The sequence below is a fragment of the Anarhichas minor genome, unplaced genomic scaffold (genome assembly GCF_050575085.1).
Source record: "Anarhichas minor isolate MPS153535 unplaced genomic scaffold, ASM5057508v1 ptg000062l, whole genome shotgun sequence".
Classification (NCBI taxonomy): Eukaryota; Metazoa; Chordata; class Actinopteri; order Perciformes; family Anarhichadidae; genus Anarhichas; species Anarhichas minor.
Window position 1 is genome coordinate 832,979 of NW_027466508.1, and position 7,378 is coordinate 840,356.

Genomic DNA, 7,378 nt, shown 5'->3' on the forward strand with positions numbered 1-7,378 from the left:
TTTTGAAGTTTTGTGAGTCAGGACTTTATGCTTGTGTGAACAGCTGATTGTGAAAAGAAGTAATGCCCACTTGTGACTCATCAGCACAGACTATGTCTTTAGTATAAGTTGAGCAGTTCAACCAAAGCAGGATTTTTCTTCTCTGATTTTTTTCATTTAAAGGATTTTTAGAGGCCTGAAAGAATCTAATATTTCACAGGTGAAAAGCAAAATCCGAAAAAGATATATATGCACATCCAATACTGAATTCTTCATTTTTTAGACTTGGGATCCCTTGAGAGGTCCCCACCCCCAGGATGGGAACCGCTGCTCTAGAGCGTCCCATCACACTCCTTACTTATTGCATTTAATTTCATTTATTTACTCGGAGTCATCCGCTATATTTTAGATTTCTAATAATAACTTGTGTGTCAAGGTGCTTTGCCTTCAGTCTATCTAGGTCTGAGGCCCCTATGGTCAGAGGCAGTGGCCCCATTGGCATGCTTGGTAATTCATCCCCGCTATGATGGCCCTTCAATGTGTTTTTTTTAAATAATAATTTTCATTTCAACATCCTGTCAAGTGGGGCTGCAAGGTGGTGTGGTGGTTAGCACCCGGGCTAGACGGGCCCCCTTGTCAGCGTGGGTTCTCCCCAGGTTCTCCGGCATGGTCCAAAGACACGCAGGATGATTGATGACTCTAAATTGCCCGTAGGTGTAGATGTGAGCGTGAATGGTTGTCTGTCTCTAAATGTCAGCCCTGCAATAGTCTGGCGACCTGTCCGGGGTGGGATCGGCTCCAGACCCTGAACAGGTTAAAGATAATGGATGCATGGATCCTGTTGAGTCTCAAATTCTCTCCAAGGTGTCCAAGGACTAAAGGATTTATCACAGAGTTTTTAAAAGTCTGTGTATGTGTGTGTATGGGGTCGAGGCACGTGAGGGCGGATATGGTTAAAGTTGTAGAGGCTGAAGCAGGAACACAAACGGGACACGAGTCGAGGGCAGGAGTTTCTTTTACTGAAAGCTCTGCAGTCTGGAGCCCAGAGCTCCGGAGTCCTGGTGTTCCCTCTCCCCTCCGAGAGCAGTGTGCTCTGGATTTCAGGCCAGCGCTGTGAGCTCAGCATTCATAGGTCAGATGGTTATAGTGATATCACAGCGAGACAGAGAATCAATACTGAACTAACTGGCCAGGCTGGGAACAACTGGCAACCCCCCGGTTAGAGGCACGCTCTGCTCAGCGGTGGTGCTTCTCTGATTTATTGCAGTTGTTAAAGAGAAAATTGAGTCAGAAGGTTTTCATTTAATGGCATACTAGTCTGTGGCTGGACTCTAATACCGCACTTGACCTTCAGTTCCAGATAGGAATCAAACCGTGGAACTAACTACTGTAGTGGCCTGAGAGCTTATCTGCTCCTGTACCCTCTAATCACAGTAAATATCTCGTGTTTTCTACGGCGACGAATAAACCTGGAGGCTTGGGACTGAATAATAAACAAACAAAATGTAGGGCTGTGTTTGTGGTTAAATAAACATGAAGACGTTGCTTTATGTTCAGGCTGCAGGCCCATGCTCCTTGCTGTGTCTCAGTCGGCCCCTGTGGATGTTTATGGTAGCCCTGCACCACCACCTGGTGGGGAAAATCCCTATTCACAATGAATTTCAATTCAGTCCCTGCAAATCAAAGGTAAAATAAGTCACAAGCTCCAGTCCCATCCTTTCATTTTGGATCTTTAGGTACTGGGTCAATTTCTTGCTTGAGTGGAAGCACATTGTAATATACCCGATCAAAACGAAATATAATACTTCACTGTATACTTTAATGATACAGCTGAAGAGTTCTATCTATCCATCTTTCTGTCTGTCTGTCTGTCTGTCCGTGTGCTCGCTCCCTCTGCTGTGCAGCTTTAGCAGAGCAGAAGAAAGTCTTTGTAATCACATTACAGTAGTTGGTCTTGTCTCAGGCTCTGTTGTCCCAGACTGTCTGAGTAATTTCCTTAATGAAGGGGGGAAATTTGATTATAAAAGTGCAGTAAAAAAACAAATGAATCAATTTCATCAGTAAGTACAGCATAAAACATTGTTTTACTCTCTTACTGCTTACCCAGACTGTTAGATCAAATGCTCTGGTAGATAAATATATACTCCCCCACTCCACATTCTTAAAGTTTCATTTGCATGAAGTGCAAATATTGGGTGTACTAGTCACAACTCATTTTCGTCTCAGCAGGGTTTATGTATTTTGGCCAATCCGTTCACATTATGAGGGAGACTCTGGCTCTTTTATGAAATAAAATGAATACTTTCTGACTCGGTAGTTTCAATGCAGGGATTTCTACCGCCAGCATTATCTAATGCAGAAAAGTCTGCTTGACGTTTTCTGCATAACGCCACCACCACAGTTTTTGAGGTTTGTCCAGGTGAGAATCTTAGCTTTAGCTTGATATTGTCTTCCTTTCCTTCCTCTTGTTATCAGATAGTGCTGAGTGCACTGGACAAAACAACTCGCATCCTGTGTCATTGTTGTTACTGCCCTATCCTGTCTTTTCCTTTGACATGTTGGCCAGGTCACCTCCCTGTTGCTCTCCTTTTCCTGCTGACAGACATCAAAAGGTCAGGCATGTGAGGTTAAAGGAAAAGAGAGGATGTCCGAAGAAGAAACACCTCTTCCGCTCTGACTCAATGGCAGAGGAAGGAAGTGTTTGTTCGAGAGGCCGCATTATAGGTGTGAAAAAATGGGGCCTTTCGCCTTTCCCTTTGTATCACTTCTTGCTATAGAAGTGCTGGATCTGGTTCGGTGTAGCTGCCAAATGGGCTGCAATGATTAAAAGTCTGCCATCTACTGGAGAAATATTAATAGAGCATTATGTTAAATCAAGAAAAACTTCTTCGACTCATGATACTCTGGGCAGGTTTGATGGCTCGATTTCTTGTGTACATACTCCTGCGTGTGTGGTGGAGGTGGTGGGCATTAGTGGATAGTAATTAGTTTTTGTCTTGCAGAAATGTATAGTCGGTTAATCAATTTGTCAATTATTCTGATAAACAATTACATTTGTATATAAAGAGTCCAATTTATTAAGAAAAAACAAACATTTGCTGGCTCCAGAATTGTTATTGTAAAGATTGGTTGCTTTTTCTTTATCTTATGTGGCAGCAAACTGAATATTGTTGAGTTTTGAATTGTAAGTGGGTGAAAACAAGCTGAATTGAAATATGTTGCTTTCACTGTAAAAACAACAACCAAACAATTAATTGAGATAATTATCAGGAGATTAATAGATAATGAAAATAATGATTAGCTGCAGCCCTACTTATGTTTTTAATCACAATCAATAGTAATAATAGTTGCCTTCCCTTTTATTTTCGGCACTTCCTGCTGTGTGCTGTGGGGTTCTGCATTCACAATCAGCCTCTGTCTCAACAGCCAAAGTGATGTCTCAGCACTGAGCCCACGCCTGTCCCGGACCGGCCCTGTACTTATGAAACCATTTTGTTTTTAAAGTATAAGTCCAGCCAATACAAATCCTGTATAGTCCTGTTTGTACATACTTCACAGAAATGATTTGTCAGCAGTCTCGACGATTGAGCTGTGTACCACCACACGCTAGAGAAATATCCTCTTGTCTTACTCTGAATGTTGATGGCCCGAGGCAAGGCTTCAACCGAAGTTTCCTCTCTAGAAGAAACTGCCACTCAGCACAGTTTGACAACACGAATCAATGATCAAGCTGCTTTTCATCAACTCCTGCTACTTTCTGTAATTTTATTCATGCACGTCCTACCGGAGGCTCACTTCTCAGAAATGTCAATAGTTTGTGAAAGCGGGCACGCATGTGTATGCGTGTTTGTGTGTCGCGCTCTTTCCCAGCAGTCCATCCATCCAGTCTGATTAACTCCTCCTGTGTCCTGTTGCCTGCGGCGATTAATTAATGACCCATTTGCTTAATTGCAAAAGAGCCAGCAGGACAAAGAGAAGAGCAACAGAGGCGTCGCGTGGGGATTGGAGGGGGTGATGTTTGTGTTAGGATTCTGACGTAAGGGAGAGAGCAGGTGAGGTAGAGCTGGGAACAGCGAAAATGAATGTCAGTTGAAAAATTGAGTGTGCACAAGTCCCAGAGAGTTGGCAGCAAATATAGGCTACAGGCTGCAGCGTCCCTCTTTGTCTGTTCCTGCCGACCTTGTCTTTTTCTGTCCTTTTTGTGCACGTGTATATCTGTGTTTGTCTTCGTCCGTTGTGCGTGCGGGTTTACATGTGTCGACAGGGACACAACAGAAGCTGCAGTTTCTTCTCTGTCTCTTCCTGTGCCGAGTCCTGAATGTGCTTTCCAGGACTCGGTACACATTGTCGACATCACCCGTTCACTCCCGACCATCTGTCGCGGGCCTGCCTCGGCTTCCCTGCACAGTTTGTCCACAAGCTGTGGCTGCCATTTGGTTTACCAATAAAAGTCACTCGGAGGTTTGTCCTACTTTTTGTACACCAAGGGTCAGTGCTAGGACATGGCTCAACTTCAGCTGCATTTTTAAAGGAATAGTCGCTACAATTTGAGCGGACTTGATGCAGATAGAGAGTTCCTCATCCTTTTAGTATGAACAGAGAGATGCCGGTATTTAGTTTTTGTCCCTTTTTGCATACATGTAATATTGTTTTTTGTAGATTATGTATTTGATACTGAAATATAAAAGAACGAATGAATAACTGTTTATTATTTTCTTTAATTAAGAGATTAGCCAAATATTTTGTCAAAGCAGACTCATTATATTTGTATCTGGGTGTCAAGAGCTACTCGGCAGAATTAAAATGTTTTGCACGAGGCAGATTATTGCAACTGGACTGTGATCTAATTAATAATTTGTAATAAAGTAATATCCTCAGTCTTCAGGGTGAAACGGTGAGCTGTAAGCTCAGATGAGACTCTTTGCTATTTTGAGCCTGGCTTGATGAATTCTATAGTACAGTATACATGACGTCCTACAAAATATTTGTCTTTGTGAGCGGTCCACTTCTGCTAAACCAGACATCTCCCCAGTCTGTTTTCTGGTTCATCTCAACGCGCCTTATCTGTTGTTTCCCGTGTCTGCCACGTGTTTCCTTTACCAATACCAGGTTTCTCTGCGTTTACATTCATGCCAAGTCGCCATGCCAGGGTGGGTTATGTCCGCTGGATTAAATTGGTATATACAGCAGATGCTTTCACGTTGTGAAATAATATACTGTGGAAAGTGAAGGGGGAGGATGATACGGTAATGTGGGAGGAAGAGAAGGAGGCTGCAGCTCTGTTTGAATCTAGAGGACAAGTCAGCACCGAAGAACACTTTAGATGTTAGTAAGACTGATGCTAATAAGAGTGTGAACTGCCTCCACTGTAGTGGATATTAGAGTCAACCACATGTATCATCATACAAATAGCCTCACTCACATACCATCTAATCTAGATACTCTAGTGTTGAGTGTGCGTATGTCACTGGGGTTAGTGTGTGGGCATTACGTGTCATTGAGTTGCAGATAATCGCCAGATGCATATGTTGTACTTATAGAATGGAAAATCCACTATTTCTCGGAATCGGTTTGCGTGTTGTCTGTGTTTTTTTTGTCTTAGAACCTTAACAGTGTGTTTTCAGTTCAGGAAAGTTAATTATAACATTTTGGCTTCAAACGTCACAGTAAGTACCTCCACTTCTTATGTAATGCACACAGTTGTGGCCCTCATGCTTGATCAGCTCATGTTTTTTAATTACTTATAATAATTATAATGATAATACATTTTGTGTTTTGCCCCACCTCCATATCTTGTTGATGGAAACAACATAATCATCATTTTTGTTCCTCGTGACCTGAACTTTTATGTTGTGCAATACCGTTTTACACACACTGGCAGTCTCATGGCAGTCATATAAGCTGCAGTTAAGGGAACTTAACTCTGAGATAAGATCCTGATTGACAAATAGGAGTGACTTCTTTATTTCTTTCTGTTACAAACCTGTATGCTAAAACACTGTTAACAGCGCAAATCAGCTGACAAATGAAAAGTGTATCGTCTGCATTGAACAGACCGAGTTCAATTGCTGTTTCAATGTTCATGTCACCAAAAATATAAAATATAGATATTTTATGTATTTATTATAAATTGTAGCTTGTGAGTTTGCAAATGACGGGATATGTGATGTTTCTAATGTGTTTTTAAACGCTACAATAGACATAAGTGCGAGTACATGCCTTTTTTTCCTAAAATGACACTTCACACTTCACACTAATATCACAATATCAGGAGCAGTTGGACGGGCCTCTGGGCTGACCAGAGGGGCCTTGGCTTGCTCAAGCATCTTTAGCTCTCCTCTGATCAGCCATTCTGGATAGTAGCATGTGCATACACAGAATAAATTCATGAGCATGTAAATAATATGTTATTGTTCCATAGTGTGTAATTGTTACGTATTGTCTTTGTGTCTAATTTAACCAAATGTTCAGGCTGTTTGCAACTCTTTTAGTTCTCGCTGGCAGAGATGCACACAATGTGTTTGCTTTTGTAAGAGAAGACAAACGGTGTTGTTGTTGCTAGAGGAGAATAGAAGGCTTTGTCCTGACTTTCTATATGTGCAGGCATGAGTTACATCCCAGTGAAGCTTCCTTTGTCCAAGCAATGGGATAGCTGGTCTGTGGCTGAGCTGAGGCCTGAGCAGGGGGAGGGACCTGGAGCTGGAGCTGGGAAATGGATACGAGTCCCTGGCTTCAGGTAGGGTCATCTAGAACACCATGCGACGTTGCGTAAACAAAGAGGATCTTGGCCTCAGGCGGGAGGAGGATTGTTACGCCGATGAGAGAGATAGAGGGAATCACTTGACAAAGTTTGTTTGTGTTCACCCTCTTCAAACTGCAGCCACGGCTCTTTGTGAGAGTTTCCTGTGTGGTCTAGACTGATCTGGGATTTGTGGTTTAGGTGAGGTTAGGAGGCCACCAGGGGAATATCATGAGGTCCTTGCTCGGTTTCAGAAGCGGTGGCACCATTTTCTAATAAGGATACCTTTTGTCCTGATAACAAAGTTAATGAAAACAACTTTTGGGTTGCCAGGTTGTGAAATTTTGATCTGTGTGATCAGATTTCCCCTGAAGATAGCACTTGCAGTTTATTCTCTAGTTCATCAGGAAGACTGATCACTTACTTTCTGGAAAATGCTGCCGAGCATCTGGACCACAGTCCATTTATTAACAACAAATTAACATTTACAACTGCAGACTTGATGAATTGTGGTCAAAACCCCTTTATTAATAATGTATTATCATATATAACTGCAGACATGATGGCTTTTTAGAAAATGAGAAACCATCGCGTCTACACTTGTAAATGTCAAGAGGCTGTTTTGGTACAGATGCTTTGCAACTCTTTTCCATAAGTTAA